The sequence below is a fragment of the Lactuca virosa genome, chromosome 8, assembly GCF_052849685.1.
Source record: "Lactuca virosa cultivar CGN04683 chromosome 8, Lactuca_virosa_CGN04683_v6, whole genome shotgun sequence".
NCBI classification, from domain to species: Eukaryota; Viridiplantae; Streptophyta; class Magnoliopsida; order Asterales; family Asteraceae; genus Lactuca; species Lactuca virosa.
The window spans coordinates 123,810,316-123,828,484 of record NC_136433.1 but is presented as its reverse complement, the minus strand read 5'-3'; positions in this window follow the sequence as shown (position 1 = coordinate 123,828,484).

Here is an 18,169-nt window from a genome sequence, read left to right as displayed (position 1 = left end):
AGTGCTTGGAATCATATTGATTGAAATAGAATCATAATTTGTGAATGGAATTCAGTGGTTTAATGGTCATTAAGATGATTAGAAGTTTATTTTTGTTAATTAAGTGATTAGAATAGTTATTGTAAAAGTTAAAAGCTATTACGAGCTTATAGATCTGTTGGGTTTTATTTCAAAACTAGTTTTATAAACAAGAAAAATATGGCAACGGAAGACTTAAAATTTTGAACATAACATAACATTTTATACCCACCAAGGATCTCCTTGCAAGTTATAGAAATATAAAATACCAACCACATAAAGGATGAAGAAATAACGACCTTTGTTGTTCTTTGGATCCTCTTTGGAGGCTTGGAAGTTGATGAAGAATGTGGAACCTTTGAGACACCAATAATGACTCAGCTTGATGTAGATACTAGTCCATAAACTCTTAATCCCTTAAGCTTTAAGTTCATAACCAATTTGAACTTAAAGAGGGCATGAAAATGCAAGTAATCTTCAAGAAGAGATGAAGAAAAGAGTGAGAGTAACCTCCTCTAAGGAGGTTACAGTTTTGGGAAGCAAGAATGAAGCAACCAATTCAAGAGTGGAAGCTTCATATTTATATTGTCTTAAAGTGAAGTCTTTAACCATTAAGTCCTTCCACTTTAGACAAACATGTCCCTAAAGCTTACATGTCTCCCATGCTTGCACCATGCTTTATTTCTTTTGAATAAACTAATGGAAAGCCCATAACTCTTTTGCTTTATCTAATTTTCGGAAATTGTATATAAAAAAGGAAGAGTCTGTTTAAATTTTATAAACTCAAGTTTTATAAAATATAAACTTTGTCTTTTGAGAAAAAGACAAAAGGGTTTCAACTAGTCCAAAAACTTGTGCATGACTTATTAATTCATACCATATGAAATAATATAATGTTACTTGCTAATGAAAATTATTAGTTTGATGAAATGAATAATTTCCAATTTAATTATAAGAGTTTTATTGAATATTTATTAAAATCAATTTCGAATAAATAATCAATTATATCAAGTTGTTGTTAGTGTGATCTATTAGTATCATATGTTAATTATCAATATCACTTTAATATGATTTTTGAGCATACTAGACTTTTCAAGATCAAAGATGGTGGTTGAGGGTTACATGGGTTTCTCTATAGCTACTATGACCTTGGATTGTCTTACTCATGTAGTCAACAAATTAAGATAGAATAATCTACTCTAATAAATGAAGATCCATTTTGCCACATGTCAATCTCTCATAAGTTTTGATACTTGTCATTTTGTGGTATTTTTGAAATAAATAATATCCACATTCAATTTCTAGGTTTTTTTATTTTTTAAAATTAAAAAGCCACATAATACATATAGCTATATAAGTAGAGTATTAAATGTAATAAATATGATCTTAAATTGCAATAAATATGTTTTTTCCTTCCTTATTTTAAAATTTAATTTTCAAAAATACTTAATGTTTACATTTTGATATTTAATTTTTTTTAATTAACCCATGTAATACATGGGTCTCACACCTAGTGTTAATTAAACTTATTAAAGTCATTAGGGCTCATATATAGTTTGGTGAATTTAGAAGCAAGTGGAGCAAAGTACATTATTTTATTTAGAAAATTAATTTTTAGGAAGAGATGAACATTACACGAACGCATAAAGTCATTAGGACTCATATAAGCTAATTGTAACACCCCACATATTTCAAACTTTAAAATGATATGGTTTTAACAAAATGATTACGGGTATTAACCCACATTTAACAAAAAAAACCGTTCCCACAAAACATTTATGATTAAAACATTAGGTGTTACCGTTAAGCATCATACAAACCATAGCAAGAAAATAAGAATTACATCAACAAAATATATAAGGAACTTAACAAATTCCACTCCATTCTCTATCTCGTAACTTTTACTTCCATTTATCATCTTTCTCCTTGAATATAACATGAGATACATGGCATGAAAAAGAGATGCGTAAGACAAAAATGTCTTGTGTGTTACGTGGGTTAGTGACCCTAAACATTTCAAACATTTATATGAAACATCATTTCATTCATAACATAACATAGTTTTAGACCATAAAACATTTTCAAGCATTTTCAAGGTAAACGCTTTACATACACATCAAGAATATCATTTCATATCTTATTATTTCATATCTTACCATTTCATGTATTATCATATCATTTCATTTAATCCTTTTCCATTTTCATCTCCATTTTCATTATCAATTTTCCATTTCCAAGACCAAGGTGGAAAGAACAAATCAATCCACCAAGGCATCATGATTTCAAAGGCCAAGGTGAAAATAATAAAATCAACCAACCAATGTATCATTTCCCTTAGCTTTCTATCCAAGTCCAGTACCGAGGTGAAAAGAACAAATCGTCCCCCCAAGGTATCATGTTGATCAGGTCATCTACTTTGCGAAGGGAAGGTACCACCCTAGTAGATTCCTCTAGTGTCTATTATGAGGTATCATGGCCCAAACAATTTTCATTATTTCTTTACATTCTTTCATTTTTATTACTTTTCATTTTCTTTTCATTACTTTCCATTTTTTGTCATTATTTTCCATGATTTACACATTTCATACGTTATTATTAAAATACTCATTTCCAAAATTAAAGCATCTATATTTCAAAATCTTACAAATACATTATCAAAACATTCGTTATTCCAAAACGTTTTGCTTTCAAAAACATTATTGCCTTCAAGGCATTCTTTCAAAACATTCTTTCCAAAAACATTTAACACTTTCTTTTCAAAACATTTTATACATCAAAGCATTTTTTCATGTACCCCAAAGTGGGAAAATGCCAACACGTACTCACCTCAATCACACGAAGGTTAGCTAGTCATCTTATAGTTCATTTCCTTAGAGAAACATTCTTCAAACACTACCTATACCATATGGACACATGTCATTTAAATGACCAAAATACCCCTAAAATATTCCAATACTAAATTTTATTGCTTCATACTATTCATCATGAAAAATTATGAACGTAGGCGGAAACTGTGCGTGAATCCGAGTCTGTATGCAAAAGTTACGCAGAAAACAAGAAATTTTTAACAGAGACTTCCATAGGCCGTGGAAATTAAGGCATGAATATCTACGGGTCGTGTTTTCATGTATACACACACATAAAACTCAATTTTTCACAAAATAACACCCTACTTTGCATAGTTCTTGAAGACCATTTTCCAAATCACTTTGTACCATTTATTTAGGTTCTCACACATGATTAGGATGTGTTTTATCATCCAAACACATGCCACTTAATCCATTAAGTGCTCATTGAAACCATTAAGGATATAAGGATCCTTAAGTTTAATTGAAAGTTTAACTAGTCTACCTTACAAATGCATATGCCAAAGTTTCCAAAACTTGTTCCTAACTTATTGATCACCCAAAAGAATGTTGTTAAGTACATGAAATGATAACCAACCCCATTGTAAGTGTTTAACTTTACAATGGAATCCTCAATTCCATTATTACACTCTAAATGCTTATAATTACTCATTTGAAAGGGTTAAGAGTTTATGTTGCTCAATAACACTCTTCAGCCCATAAGACTTATTCCCAAATCACCTAATACATCATTTGGTGTTGTAAACTACTTAACATTACACAAATCTCATGTTAATTCTTTAATGTAATTATGGAACGTCTAATTCCATTCTAACCTTCTCATTTTGCCCTTATAGCCAATAACGCCATATATCAATCTAGGAATCAAACATCGTAAGTTTTGAATTCAAATCATCCCAATAACATCCATTCATGATTATGAAATTCCTTTACTCATAAATTTCTCAACTACAAATGATTCCATTGGTTTCATCATATTGTCCCCAAATCCATTTCCATTTAAACTTATACATGATTCTCCCATCATGGATGAATTTGAGCATTCCAATTGGATTTGTTATTATCAAATATCATCTAGGTCATATATTCCATTCCAATATAGCACATAAACATGAAATCCCCAATTTGAATTTCTAGGGTTCATGAGGGTTTTCACCCAAATCCTCAAATCCATCAATGGGATCATCAAATCCATCAATGTGATGATTGAAATGAGATTGGGATCATAAAAACAGCTCAAGGGAGGTTAGAAACCAAAAACCTAATCAAGGAATCAAACTAATTTCGACATTTGGGTTTTCCCCAAACCTTTCATTCGAAATACAGAGTCAGAGGATGCTAAATTATACCTCTCAAGCTTGATGTTGCTTCATATCTTCGATTTCTAGCTTGATTCCTCAACAACCACTATAAATCTTCCTTTGTTTCATAGAAATCGCCATTTACCTCTTCATTTCTCTTAGTTAAGTTCTTCCCAAGCAAATGGGAGAGAAGACCCATTGAGTAGCTTTGAACTTTCCAAACTTGCCACTTTTGGTCCCTCCTTGCAAAAGCTCTTTTAAAACAACTCCAAACTAACTTAGAAGCTTCAATTAAATTCCAAAATGGTCCCTCTCCATCCTAACCTTCACAAACTTAGTCTAAGTTATTAAGTTGGTCAAATATCTAGTAAAACCTAAGTTTCACCTGATTGTCACAAATGGCCCTTTAACTTTAAGATGTTATAATTTTTACTTATAACCTTCTATACTTCATATCAACCAATAATTTGTTTACTCCTTAATGATTTAATTAAATAAATCATTTTTTATTTATCTACTTTATTAATTTAAGAACATAGTCTTAAATTTTAGAATGTTACATTAATGGTCTATCAGTTAATGGTATGTCAGATATTAGTCAACTGATGGTACAATAGCTAAATGATGGCTAAGCCATCGAGCTGATGGTATTCAATTATCAAGTCACATTTAAAAAATAGTTATCTAATTTTGACAATAACCCTAAAAATAAAATCCAAAATGTCATGATTAGGGATCGGTACTTACACATGTCGTCTTGTATAAAGAGGTACGTATGAATCCACAATTTGATTTCGAGGAACTACACTTTTAGATTACTGACTACGAGCTTTAGTTCACTGGATAGAGTTTTGTTTGATCATAAGTTGTAACTGTTGGATAAGGTGTCTAAGTCCATAACTATTTCTGGTATGTACTTGACCCGGTTTGGCATGGTCCATTTGGGTTGCATGGCATCATGCATTTGGATAGACTAAAATGAGAGAAATAACACTTATGGTTTATTAATATATTATAAGTTCTAATATATTAATAATATTATTTAATTAGTATTGATTAAGAATTAATTTGGAATTAATTAAGTGATCAAAAGGAGACTAATTAAATATATGGGTTGATTGTGTAAATCATCCATACTTATATAGTGGGCTAATGCTTCTTGGATTATCAAGTTGGGCTAAAACCCATAGGATGCTCCATGATGTTTATTGAACCCATGAGTCATGGAAGTGAAAAGTCATGACAATTAGGGTTTACATGGTGTAACCCTAATTGTAACACACTATATAAGCATCACTATGTTCACCAAAATCGGGCACTAAGTAAGAATTATGAGGGCTAGCCGATTTCTAAGTGTTCTTCATTTCTCTCTAAGTCATTCCAAGTGCATTTGGTGTTGTGTGAGACATTTGAGGCATCACACTTGAGGTGCTAGGCTCACAAGGTTTTCAAGGAATCCAAACTACTACAAGGTATGTTTTCTTACTTACTTTTATGATTAAAAGTTCCCCATGTATGCTAGATAGGTTATGAACCTTGGAAAATCAATTTTGCATGTATCTTAGTAAAACATAGATCCATGGTTTCTAGGGTTGCATGTACACCTTAGGAGTGTTAGAATGCTCAAAACCCTACAGTGGTATCAGAGCCTAGGCTTGTTTGTTTGATACTTGATGCAAAATTGTGAAAAAAAACTCAGTTTTTCTGCACTCTGCAGCATGAACTCGACAAGTCCATGAGTAAAGTCATCCTACTCGTCGAGTAGGTTCATGCACTCGACGAGTAGGAGCCGCTGAATGCAGATTTTCGAGTTTTGCTGTTGGAAATGGACTAGACACATTACCCTAAACTGTTTTGGTGTTTTAAAACTTGTTTTAGATGGTGTAATGGTTGTTCTAATCCATTTACAATGGCTAACATCAAATTTTCATGTTTATATGTGTTCATATGTTCTTGAAATTTTGATAGGAATATTCATGTTCTTATGAGTTCTTGATAGATCATAGGAATTACTTGTTAAAATTGTTTAATGTTTAATTCATGATCATTATGTGTTTTAATGGAATCCATAATTTGTCTTCAAGTTATGGATTACCAAAAGTCTTTCTTTTAAAGTCCATTAAAGAAACACATAGGTTACAAAAAAATGAAAAGTCACTCATTTTATTACATCATTAACTCATAAGTTATGAAAGATGAAAAGTTTTGTAAAGTTACAAAACTTGCCCTCAAGTTTTGGAACATGTAAAGTCACTCTAAAAACTTTAGTTCCAACCCCTAGAATTTTAAAAGTTAAAATTCAACCCTTATACTTTATAATATTATAAGTTTAATAATAATTATATATGTATAAGATCAAGTAGTTTTACCGTTAGTAGGCCTCATTCACGAAGCCGGTCTTTAAGGGGGGTATAAGGTTGTTGCCTATAAAATGACAGCTTAATGAGTGTCCACTTTCACCCACCGCTTCCTTGATAGGTGGAGGGTCGTTAGCCGAATGGGTAAGACAAGGACTTTAAATCTTCATTAAAAGTATGATGAATATAAAGTAACTAAATGTTTTTTATAAATTCCCAATCTTAGTTACTTTAGGAAAATGTGAATAACGTGCTAACCCATGAAATTACACTTTGCACTTTGATTAAGTCGTTAGTGGAGCGTGTGTGGTTAACCGGCACACTAACCTGGACTTAACAAGGTAGGCAAAGGGTAACTTAATAGTTATCATAGTATCGGTGGAGCGCGTGTGGTTAACCGGCACATCGATTGAGGGGTAAATATTAAGGGTACCAAGTAATTTGCATGGTTACTTCACACCTTGTTTTGTGATCCTCGGCATCCCAGTCACAAAACCTGAAGGGCACACTCGAGATTGAAACACGCCATTGAAAAGTTCAATGAATCTCAAAGAATCTAGGAGTTTCAAAACCAATTAAAACCTAATAATTTATTTTGTTTTCATGGTGGAATTGGTGAATCGTCATTCACCTACCTTCAAATATTTTATAGCTTGGATTACGGCATCCCTCTTCTAAGTTATAAAATATTGTGTTGGGTCCTAGCCTTAATATTACATTTGGGTGTTTTATTAAGGACTATCTTTATATCTAATTTAAACTTGTCTTTCTTCTTTTTCAGATGTCTTCCAACAATGCTGCTTCTGGCTCAAACCCTACCGACTCCTTCTCTCTCATGAACCTTTGTGGGAGAGTCATCTTTGATGGATCCAACTTTATGGATTGGATCAAAAACATCAGGATGGTCACTCGGTATGAGGACAAAGAATATGTCCTCGACAAGGAGCTTAAAGAACTCGAGTCATCTGCTACTCCTGAGGAGATCGTTGAATATCAGGCCCATAAAAGAGATGCTACCAAAGTGGCATGCATCATGTTGGCCACTATGACAGCCGAACTCCAAAAGTCCTATGAGGACTACTATCCTTTTGAGATGCACCGAGATTTGATGGACCTCTACCATCAGAGTGCTCGTCAAGAGAGATATGAAATCATCTCCTCCATGATAACAACCAGGATGAAGGATGGTGAACCCATCACGGGCCACATACAGAAAATGCAAAGGTATGTGGACCGTTTGCTGAAACTGAATGTGAACTTCCCAGAGGAGTTGGCAATTGATATCATTTTGCACTCTCTACCTTCGTGTTATGATCAATTCTGCATGACATACCACATGAACAATGAGAAAGTTACACTCAGCAAACTTCAAGGACTTTTGAAGACTGCAGAAAGTGGTCTTAAAGGTAAGTCGGTTGATACTACTCCCACTCCTACCGCGGCCCCTATCTTGGCAATCGGGCAAGGCAAAGGAAAGAAGAGGAAGATCCCTTCGAAGGGTACCAAGGGAAAGTCCCTTGATGGCTCCTCTTCGAGTGGAACCAAGAAAGGTTTTGTCACTCCTTCTGCTAACCCTAAAGAGGCGGAATGCTTCTATTGCCATGTAAAGTCGCACTGGAAGCGAAACTGCCCAAAGTACCAGCAAGATGTGAAGGATGGGAAAATTAAACCCAACCATGCAGGTATTTACACTATATTGCCTAATAACTCACCCTATTCTAATTCTTGGGTCCTTGATACAGGTTGTGGTATTCACATATGTTGTGATTTTCAGGGACTAAGAAGAAGTGAGAATGTGGAGCATTGGAAGATAAACTTGATTATGGGAAATAGGAAAGTTACACCTGTCACCAAGATTGGAGTTTATTCTTTGTTGCTAAGTAGTGGGTTAACATTAGATTTGAATAAATGTTGTTATTCGCCTGAAATGGCAAGAAATATTATTTCCTTTTATGGTTTGTACAAACAAGGTTTTACCTTTTCATTTGATAATGATAGTGGTGGTATTAATGCTTTCCTTAATAATGTTTTTTTATTTTAAAGCATTACCTTGTGATGGTGTATATGAAACTGTGTCGGTGGTTGATAACCTAGGAAATAATGTATTGTGTATCGATTCATCCACTAGCTTGGATAAAGCATATTTATGGCATTGTCGTCTTTGACATGTAAGCAAGAAACGCATAAGCCAACTCCAAAAGGATGGAGTCTTGGAGTCGTTTGACCTTAAGTCAAATGATAGTTGTGAATCTTGTTTGCTTGGGAAAATGACAAAGTCACCCTTCATTGATACTTGTGCTAGGGGTGAGGGTTTGTTGGACCTCATACACACTGATGTGTGTGGACCCTTCAGAACCGCCACAAGAGATGCTAACCGCTTCTATATGACTTTTACTGATGATTTTAGTAGATATGGATATGTCTACTTAATCAAGCATAAGTCAGAGACCTTTGAATGATTCAAAGAGTTCAAACAGGAAGTGGAGAATCAGTTGGGCAGGAACATTAAGATGCTTCGATCCGATCGAGGTGGTGAGTATCTTAGTACAGAGTTCCTTGACTATCTTAAGGAATGTGGGATTGTCTCACAATTGACACCTCCCAGGACACCACAGTTGAATGGTGTGGCTGAGAGGCGCAATCGAACCTTGTTGGATATGGTTCGTTCCATGATGAGTGGAGCTTTGCTACCAATCTCATTTTGGGGGTATGCCTTAGAGACTGCCGCCCATATCCTTAATCTAGTCCCTACAAAGAAGGTTGCCAAAACACCTCATGAGATGTGGACCGGAAAAGTTCCAAATCTGGACCACATCAAGATTTGGGGTTGCGAGGCTTTTGTGAGGCGTGAGTCTCACGATAAGCTCGAACCTCGAAGTGAGAGGTGTATTTTCATCGGCTACCCACAAAGATCCTTTGGTTACCTCTTCTACAAACCTAGTGATAATGTGGTCTTTGTAGCGAGGAGAGGAGTCTTTCGAGAGAGAATTCATAAGCCAAGGAAACAGTGGGAGGCAAATTGACATTGAAGAAATTCAAGAGTCAAGTGGTGAAGGAACCTCAAATCCTAGCAATAAACCTGAGGAGGAAACTCCTGTTGATCCGACAGAAGAGTCTGTACCTCTGAGGCGTTCCACGAGAGTTTGGAATGCACTTGAGCTTTACTATGGTTTCCATATTATTGCAGAAGGTGATACACTTATCAGTGATGAGACGCTGATAGGTCTGGATGAACCTAACAGTTACGCGGAAGCCATGGCAGGCCTTGAGTCAGCCAAGTGGAAAGAGGCAATGGACAGCGAGATACAGTCCATGTATGACAATCAAGTTTGGAACTTGGTTGAGAATGTACCAGGTCGTAAGACTGTAGGGTGCAAATGGATCTTCAAGAAGAAGACCGACATGGATGGTAATGTACACACTTAGAAGGTGATACACTTATCAGTGATAACATACTGGTAAGTCTGGATGAACCTAACAGCTACACGGAAGCCATGACAGACCCTGAGGCTGCTAAATGGAAAGAGGCTATGGACAATGAGATACAATCCATCTATGACAATCAAGTTTGGAACTTGGTTGACAATGTACTAGGTCGAAAGACAGTTGGGTGCAAGTGGATCTTCAAGAATAAGACCGACATGGATGGTAATGTACACACTTATAAGGCGCGACTGGTTGCAAAAGGCTTTTCTCAAACTCCGGGAGTTGATTATGATGAGACCTTTTCACCGGTAGCAAAGATTAAGTCTATTAGGGTTATGTTAGCCATTGCTGCACTTCATGACTATGAAATATGGCAAATGGATGTCAAAACCGCTTTCCTTAATAGGAAGTTGGTTGAGGATGTTTACATGAGTCCGCCAGAGGGTTTTGTCAATGCAGAGTACCCTAATAGAGTGTGTAAGCTTGAGAAATCCATCTATGGATTGAAACAAGCACCTCGAAGATGGAATCTTTGTTTCGATGAGAAAGTCAAAGAGTTTGGCTTTTCGAGGAGCGAAGATGAGTCTTGTGTATATGTCAAGGCTAGTGGGAGTATAGTTAGCTTTTTGGTATTGTATGTGGATGACATACTACTCATAGGAAATGACATCCCAACTCTGCAGGAAGTGAAGTCCTGGCTTGGGAAGTGTTTCGCTATGAAGGACCTTGGAGAAGCTGCCTATATCCTAGGGATAAGGATTTTGAGAGACAGGAGTAAAAGACGAATTGGACTTAGTCAGAGTACCTACTTGGATAAGGTGATGAATAGGTTCAGCATGCAGAATTCCAAGAAAGGAGAGTTACCGATCCAGAGTAACGCCAGATTGAGTAAGACTCAGAGCCCGAGTACAGAGGCTGAGATAGCTGAGATGAGTCGAGTACCGTATGCTTCCGCTGTAGGCTCAATCATGTATGCTATGACTTGTACTCGTCCTGATGTGGCCTTTGCGTTGAGCATGGTCAGCAGATATCAGGGGAACCCTGGCAAGGCTCACTGGACTGCGGTAAAGAACATTCTCAAGTACCTGCGGAGGACTAAGGACTGGGACCTTACCCTCGGTGGGAGTGATGACTTGAGAGTATTGGGGTATAGTGATGCTAGCTTTCAGACTGATAGGGATAATTTCTGCTCTCAGTCAGGCCGGGTCTTTACCTTAAACGGAGGAGCAATTTCCTGGAAAAGGTCCAAGCAGGAGACAGTGGCTGATTCAACTTGCGAATCAGAGTATATAGCGGCAAGCGAGGCAGCAAAGGAGGCTATATGGCTAAAGAACTTCATTGGATACCTTGGAGTTGTACCAACTATAAAGGAGCCTATGGAGATTTTCTGTGATAGTGAAAGTGTAGTTGCCTTAGCCAAGGAACCAAAGGATCACGGGAGATCCAGACACATTGACAGGAAATACCATTTCATCATACATCGAATAGAAGAAGGACTCCTCGTGGCAAAGAGGGTATCATCAGATGAGAACCCGAAAGATCCCCTCACGAAGGGACTGGGCAGGGTTAAGCATCTCCAGCATGCGAGGCGCATAGGGCTGAATGATGATATTAGTTTTAGTAGTTAGATAGCTTTGAAATGTGTAAAGTGTAATTGACATTTGATGATGAATAAAAGTTGTATTTATTTATGATTAAAGTGTTGCTATCTTTTGTCAATCGTTTACTATTGTTTCATTTTGCATGTTTTGACTTCCAGAATAATTATGTTATTGTATCTCATATTATTCAAATTCTCCACACTCTGTCATATGTAGGAAGTAGATATAAATCAAGACTATCATGAGTTGGCTTGTAGATGTCCAAGGCACTGGACATAGCAAAGTGTTGCTACAACACTCATGAGTGCTCATAAGTTCTGAGTATTGGATTCAACCCACGCTCGCTGGTATCACTTCATGAAATTTATCTCGAGTGATCGCGAGACGGTAATATCATATAAGTCTTCAAACCTATAGATATGACTTGTTGCCTATGAGTTGGTTATGCATTGATTGTACGAAAATGCATTGGTAACTCGATGTTATAAAACGTGCCTTTGTGTATGATTCAACAAGTAGTAGAACAAGCATATAAGTCGAAGTTTATCTGTTCCTTCTTGGATCAGAAGTGATATCTGGGCCCCTCGATGATTTTGTGTTTACCCATGTACCGGGCCCGATCAGAACTAAGTTGATGTGTTCGATTAAGTTCTATGTCAAACAAATCGGAAATCGGGAAACAAACTGCTGGACAATAAGTAAGACATTGTTCCATGTATTTGTCCGGCTAATATCTAGAACAGAGGATTATATGATCACTTATCTTAAATGGCGTATCATCATCATCTCAGTTCCGAGAGACCTTGAAAGAGGTACAATTGCTGATCGGTTCCTGAAGTCATACTTGCAGTTATAGTTATTAGACTTATCCAAGTGGGAGACTGTCGGATAAGGTGTCTAAGTCCATAACTATTTCTGGTATGTACTTGACCCGTTTTGGCATGGTCCATTTGGGTTGCATGGCATCATGCATTTGGATAGACTAAAATGAGAGAAATAACACTTATGGTTTATTAATATATTATAAGTTCTAATATATTAATAATATTATTTAATTAGTATGATCAAGAATTAATTTGGAATTAATTAAGTGATCAAAAGGAGACTAATTAAATATATGGGTTGATTGTGTAAATCATGCATACTTATATAGTGGGCTAATGCTTCATGGATTATCAAGTTTGGCTAAAACCCATAGGATGCTCCATGGATGCTCCATGGTGTTTATTGAACCCATGGGTCATGGAAATGAAAAGTCATGACAATTAGGGTTTACATGGTGTAACCCTAACTATAACACACTATATAAGCATCACTATGTTCACCAAAATCGGGCACTAAGTAAGAATTGTGAGGGCTAGCCGATTTCTAAGTGTTCTTCATTGCTCTCTAAGTCATTCCAAGTGCATTTGGTGTTGTGTGAGACATTTGAGGCATCACACTTGATGTGCTAGGCTCACAAGGTTTTCAAGGAATCCAAACTACTACAAGGTATGTTTTCTTACTTACTTTTATGATTAAAAGTTCCCCATGTATGCTAGATAGGTTATGAACCTTGGAAAATCAATTTTGCATGTATCTTGGTAAAACATAGATCCAAGGTTTCTAGGGTTGCATGTACACCTTAGGAGTGTTAGAATGCTCAAAACCCTACAGTAACGTCCCATTTCTCACAACCAAAATTTTCATTTTTAAAGTAAGTTAAAACATTGTTTCCATAAAACCAAGTCAAGAAAGCCATATGTATCAAAATACAGTCATCCCAAAAATCAGAGTATCATAAAATGCGGAATCACGAAAATTGTCGATGAGTGTGCACAGTCAAGCCTTCGCCTTCCGACGATCATCTGAAGTACCTGAAACACATTTAAATTTACAACTATAAGCATGCAACTTAGTGAGTTCTCTAAAATATCACATACAACACAGCATAATAACCAACTATGGGTTCTCAATAACATTGAGACTATCATCAGTCCTGAGGACTATCAACAGTCTTGTGGGCTTACAGCAGCCCTATGGGTAATCAACAATCCTGTGGACTATCATCAGTCATGGAATAATCAACAACTCAATAAATACACTAACAAAAATCAGCAAATAAGACTTTGCTAGTCTAACATGCACCCTGCTATGACATAGGTAATATAGTGAGAAGACTTACCTCGCAAACAACATGCTAACACAACAACTCTCTGACAGTGAAGACCGATACTAAGAATCACTTAACCAACAATATATAAGTACTCTCTCAGTCTACACCCTAAAAACCCTCAAGCTGACCAAAAGTCAACAATCAAAGTCAACAGCTAGCCACTACGTCGTGGCCACCCACTGGCCAAGTCGTGACAGCTCCACGACAAAACAGTTGAGACCCAACCAATAACCACGTCGTGGCAAGCATGCCACCACACCGTGGAAGCAACCCAAATTAATCAGTCACGAAGAACCCCCTCCTCAATGACGTGGCGAGCAAGATGCAACGATGTGGGAACTGCTTTAGAACAACTTAATGGATTAAGCCACACTTTCATCTATTATTGAAAAGCATCCCAACGCCTATATGCTTCATAAAAACCCTTGCTTCTATGGACATGCATGTCTTGAACTTGGTTAGGTCAAAAATGGTGAAAAATGTAGTCAAAACCTCATGCACGGAACCAAAACTCAACCATTATTCTGATCTGGAACACTAAGCCTCAAAGGGACCTCAATGATCCATAAAGTTGCCAACTTCATAGAATACATCCACTCAAACTCTCCCAAACATGGAGAAAATGCATAAAAGCCTAGATCTAGCATGCTTGAACACAAAAGGTGTAACACTCTAAATTTCCAAATAGATTTTTTCCATTTTTAAAACCTCCCAAAACACAATTTCACATTTCTCAAAATAACATTTATAAGTTGTTCAAAACTCAAAACAACAAAATGTTTAACAATATTCCATAATCCTCAAACATAATCTCTAGCTGGTGTGTACAATCATGCCTTTGCCTTCTCGGAATCTACAGAAGTACATGAAACATATTTACACAAACACGGTAAGCACGGATCTTAGTGAGTTCCCCAAAATACCACACACACATAACTAGCCTCTCATGGCTATATCTCGATAAATACCCTCTGATCATGTGTCTCAGTGAAGACCCTCCGGTCTTACAGCTCGGGTCGGACCCTCCAGTCCGGTATCTCAGTGAAGACTCTCCGGTCTCACAACTCGGTTTGGACCCTATGGTCCTAGCTCAATAAAACACAGAATAATATACAACATAAATCACAAAGACAAAATGCATGATATCAAATAACTCAGAATAAGCACATATGGCCCTCCGGTCAGTAACTCAGATAAGACCCTCCGGTCAAATACTGAAATAAGACCCTCTGGTCGCACAGTATTACCACTCAGGTAAGTATAGTGAGAAGACTCACCTTGCAGAGTAAAGCAATGTATCTCACACTCGAGTTGCTGGTCTAGACTCCGCCTACACATATCACAATCATCTCTACTTAACAATTATATAAAATGTTAAGCTAACTCCTCTACTAAATCTCAAAAAGGGTGAAAGACCATTTTACCCGTCCATGTTCTCCAAAGTGCACAACTTGACCCAACCCTAAAAGTCAATGGAAGTCAACACTCAAGTCAACGGTCCATGTTGACTCAACTCGTCGAGTGCAGCTCATAAACTCGTTGAGTCCCCCCAGAACTCAGTAAGTGGCGAAAACCCGAGTCAACTCACCAAGTTGCAAACCAACTCGTCGAGTCCATGCAGAGTCCAAAAGATCTGGGAAAACCCTAGCCACTCATCGAGTTACATGCCCAACTCGTCGAATTCTTCAGCCATTAAACATTAATCTCATTCTAGTCGATTCCAATGCTCCGAACTCCAAATCCAACCTCTTAGGAAGAAGTTAGCACGTAAAGCTGCTAACTTTACGATCATGCAGGGCCTCACAAGGCTAAAACACCCAAAACTAAGCTCAAGAAGGGTTTAGGGCATATAGAAGGGCCAAATCTTGATAAAGCTTAAGACTTTATGTACATGAGGGCCTAGAGGAGTCCAGATCTGCAACTACACCCTCTGGGCAAGCTTAACCCGACTACTAAGCGCTACGGCTCCCCGTAGTCTTACGATATTCTCTCTAATCGACTCGTGAATGCTACGGCTCCTCGCAGTATTACGATATTCTCTCTTATTGTCTCGTGAATGCTGTGGCTCCCCGTAGTCTTACAACACTCTCTCACTCGCCATGGGCTCACCCTACGGTTCTTCCTTGACAATCCTAAGTGATTACTCCCACCTGGATCCACTCACTCTCTTATCACTCCACAATCTCACCATCAAATCATCACCATACCGAGTTCACTAACTTGTGCCCCGCGGTCCAACCTAGATAGTTACACACACCTACCTAGATTATGCTTCACTTACTCTTGACGAAATCTCTCGTAGACAAGGCACTTTCCCTCAGTACAGTTTACTCCCTTGGACAATCCCCGTCTGGCGATAATTAACTGATGGTCTCATATCTGGAAATATAGTCGCTTGACATTCCACTTGCCGTCTGACAAACCCAAGTCTCATAGTAATCCAAAAATTTAGGGCATCATACTCGGATACCTCGATACACCATCACAGAATCTCACAATGTCTTACCACGATCACTGATCTTTTACTTATACAACTCGAACCCTTGATGTACTCCAACTCACAATTTGAAGCACCGAGGAATCGTCCATGACTGAGAACACGTTAAATACAAATCCAAAGCCCCATCCTCTACTGATCCAGCCCATGTGAAACTACTCATATCGACTCTGAAGTTGATTGACAAATCAACTGCTGCCCTTCCCGGAGTATAGATAACAATCTATACGTCAGACTACCATTCTCTCAGCAATCGAATCCTGACCTTAGCAACCCAACCATCTCGAAACTCAAACATTGGCACACCCGAAGAAATACGGGCCACAATCAGATTCCTGGCTAACGGCCACATGCCGTGAAGACACTCATTCTCTCCTGAGCATATGCAACATGCATCATCTCGCTCTGTACGTTGCCTTGACCATCACATGACCCCAGTCTCATATACTCGGACCGCAAATCCCCATAACTCAAACCTCTGCAACACACCAGATTGAGAATCCTTCTCACAAAACACCCAGTTCTCCCCCACTTAGGGTTCGAACCATCGCCCACTGACATAACAAATAGACTACACTACAGATTGGCTCACCAGATGTACCATTCCCGAATCATGGGACGTACTACACCACACTCGATGGTCTTCCAGATAATGACCAAATAACTCCAAGTATCCCGAATCTCAGATGAAAACCTCGGTATCCTCCCAATGTGACTGCATCTAGTCGCCCCAAAATCTCATACCAACACATCACCGGACATCTCGATTGTCCCGAATTAGTTACGAATCTCAACCTGAGAATAATGAACTATCACACACACCTCATCTCTGATTCCTCAGCCAACATTCCATCGTGTGAATTATCATAGAAGCAAGAGACCTCACTCTCACAGTCGATATACAACGTAAACAACGAGGGCCGCCACCCCGATTTAATCCTCTTGATTACCTAGAACTGTTGCTACAATATGCCTTACTATACTCAACTAAGGCATGTATTCGTCCTCGTCCATCTCAGTCCCCACTGATGACTCTCTTACGGTATAAGAAATACCTCGCAGCAGACACACTACAAAATACTCTGGTGAAAATATCGTAACTATATGCTACCCCACGGGGTTTCCTCCAAACTATGAAACCAGAAACTCGCTATCCCCTTCGCTCCATGCGGAAAGCAGAAATAGTGTAATTCTCGTCACAGAAAGTGACATCTCAACCATCAGCCGATCACTCAACCCATACCGCAATCCTCCACAAAGCATCATCTCCACTTCCCTTGAGTCCTATGACTCCAACTGGCACCTCACCAATCAAACCCCTTGGGATCTAAACTCAATTTTCCTCGCAAGGTACACTCTATTAAAGCTCAACAGACATGACCCTCTGGCCCCACAGTTCACCATATCCATTCTTAGTTTTAACATCCATCGTCGGATAACTGGTAAAGACAGAAACATACTCTGCTACGAATCATGGTACCCGAACCATGTTATCTCCCCTCAACCTGCTACTTAGAACCTCTGGAATTTTCCTTGTTTCAAGTATGGGTCATCTGCTTTCAGTAGTACGGGCTCATACTACCTGCCACATCTACCCATACTTTCCACACGGATCGTCCCAGATTTCCTAAGTAGCTGCTCAACCTTCTCGATCACCAATCCCATTACACATGCTCACTCTCCAGCGAATACTCACCTCTAAATAGCGCACTCATCAGGCTAAAATTACTCCCTAGGCTCTCCTAGTTTCTCACACTTCTCTGCCATCAGTTTCTGAAGAACTCCTCATGACGCCAGCTATCTACCTCCTGAATATCATCATATTCACTTAGTAGCTGACTCCCATCATTCAAGAGTTCCACAAAGCACAAAGCAAGCATCATTCGGGCATCGAATAACCTCCACCAGCACATTAACCACTCTATAATACAACTCCACTTGCTCTAT